We start from the raw sequence: 2,785 nt of genomic DNA on the forward strand, positions 1-2,785 counted from the left end.
CTAGATTACATTGTTTTCCAACAAACCCTTTATGGGCCATTGGGTCACTCAAGATGTTGCAGGGCTGTTTCTCCCAAGGGAAGGCTGGACTCTACTGTCTATCATCAGTGCCCCTTGTGTCATGGCCAATGTCCCCCAGAGAGGCAGGGAAGGAGGGACATTATGTTAGAGAGTTGGTCTTGCAGTGTAAGTGGGATGCTGAGAATAGCAAAGCAATGATCTAGGTAGAGGGCATGATAGCTATGAGGACCAACATGGAGTTGATTTCATGATTTCTCCAGAGAAAGACTGGGCAGTAAGCAAGTACTGGGCTAGGTGGTGAGGCAGATGGTGGAGGCTTTGCCTTGCTATGTCAGGAATTCTGATTATACCTGTAACCCAGGAAACTGGAAGAGGAGATCTAATTGGGTATGAAGCCAGACACAAAAGACTTGCTGATTTGGGGCAGTTATTAATAATCATCTATAAGATAGTACAATACTCATCCTTTTAGAGAGAGTTTTGAATATTAGTGGACTAATGTATGCAGAGGACTTTGCATAGTGCTTGGAATACAGTCAGTGTTGAATAGTGAGTATTTTATGTATTATCATATATACATATGTATGTAGATAGATGGATGGATGGATAGATAGATAGACAGACAGACAGATAGATAATTGGTTCTTATACTGAATGTAATCCAGGCTGGTCTCTAACTCAAGTAATCTACCTATTTCCACCTCCTGAATGCTGGGATTAGAATTATAGGCACGAGCCACCACAGCAGCCTCTTAAAAATCTTTTTGATTCAGGTTCTTATGAGAATAGATAAATGTGATTTTTTTTTCTCTCCAGTGACTGTCTAAGGCAGGACCAGCCAGGAGCACACAGGTTGCAGAAGTGGCAGAGCAGCTGGGACAGGGTCCTTCCTGCCTCCATCTGCACCCAGGAGGTGGGGGTGTTCCCCAGCCCTCTGTGCATTGGCCTTGTCAGGAGGTAGCTGGTCTACCAGGAGTGCTGACACAGGCTTACAGACTCACAAGAGGAACAAGCTCCAGCCAGAGACAGCAAGAACATCTAACACCAGAGATTGCCAAATGGCGAAAGGCAAACGTAAGAATCTTACCAACAGAAACCAAGACTACTTGGTATCATCAGAACCTAGTACTCCCACCACAGCAAGTCCTGGATACCCCAACACACCGGAAAAGCAAGATTCAGATTTAAAATCATATCTCATGATGCTGATAGAGGATTTTAAGAGGGACATAAATAACTCCCTTAAAGAAATACAGGAGAACACAGGTAAACAGGTAGAAGTTCTTAAAGAGGAAACACAAAAATCCCTTAAAGAATCACAGGAAAACACAACCAAACAGGTGAAGGAATTGAACAAGACCATCCAGGGTCTAAAAATGGAAGTAGAAACAATAAAGAAATCACAAAGGGAGACAACTCTGGAGATAGAAATCCTAGGAAAGAAGTCAGGAGCCATAGATGTGAGCATCAGCAACAGAATACAAGAGATGAAAGAGAGAATCTCAGGTGCAGAAGATACCACAAAAAAAACATTGACACAACAATCAAAGAGAATAGATAAATGTCGCCGGGCGTGGTGGCGCACGCCTTTAATCCCAGCACTCGGGAGGCAGAGGCAGGCNGATTTCTGAGTTCNAGGNCAGCCTGGTCTACAAAGTGAGCTCCAGGACAGCCAGAGCTATAAAGAGAAACCCTGCCTCGAAAAACCAAAAAAAAAAAAAAAGAATAGATAAATGTGCCCTCTATGCAGACTCTTTTATGATTTGACTATTCCCTAGAATTGGATTTCAAGTTAAGAATCTTGTCATAGGGGCTGGAGAAAGAACTCAGCAGTTAAGAGCACTAGCTGCTCTTCTAGAGGATCCAGGTTCAATTCCCAGCACCCATAGGGCAGCTCACAGCTATCTATAACTCCAGGATCCAACACCCTCACACAGACATACATGCAGACAAAACACCAATGCACATTTAATACATACATACATACATACATAAAAAATATATATTTTTAAAATCTCATGTTTTTTGGTAAGAGGGGTGGCTTATCTTTGGACAGTAGTTGTTTATTTGTTTTTGAGGCAGGGTCTTAGGTAGCCCAGACTAGCCTTGAACTTGCTGTGATGCAAGGTTAGCTTTCAGCTGCCTGTTTTGCCTTCAGCTCTCAAGTGTACATCATCATGATTAGCCCTGAATCCTGTTTTTTTTTAATATAATTTTTTAGGACAAGTTTTGGTTGTTGTTGGTTTTCTGTTTTATTTGTATGTGTCTGTGAGAATGTCTACTATGTATGACATATGTGAATGTATGTGATGTATCTGTGTCTGTATGAGTGAATACCACATATGTGTGCTTGTATGCACAGCCATGGAAGCAGGCAGAGGAGCTGCATCTTGTGGAGTTAGTTACAGGCAGTGGTGAGCCGCCCAGCATGGGTGCTGGGACTCGAACTCAGGTTCTCTAGAAGAGCAGCAAGTGCTTTTAACCGCTGAACCATCTCTCCAGCCTTTCGATTTTAGGCAATATTAAGAGAGACCCAGTGATGTTCTCTAACCCTCTCGCTTCACACATGCATGTATATCGTTGCCTTTGTCAGCATGTGTCAGTCAGTACCCAAGGGGTGTGTGGTATAATTAATGAACCTACTTCCAGTCATAATCACTGGAAGCCTGCAGCTTACATTAAAGCTTACTGTTCAGCCGGGTGTGGTGGTGCACGCCTTTAATCCCAGTACTCGGGAGGCAGAGGCAGGCGGATTTCTGAGTTC

This window comes from Mus caroli, chromosome 15 (assembly GCF_900094665.2).
Source record: "Mus caroli chromosome 15, CAROLI_EIJ_v1.1, whole genome shotgun sequence".
NCBI lineage: Eukaryota > Metazoa > Chordata > Mammalia > Rodentia > Muridae > Mus > Mus caroli.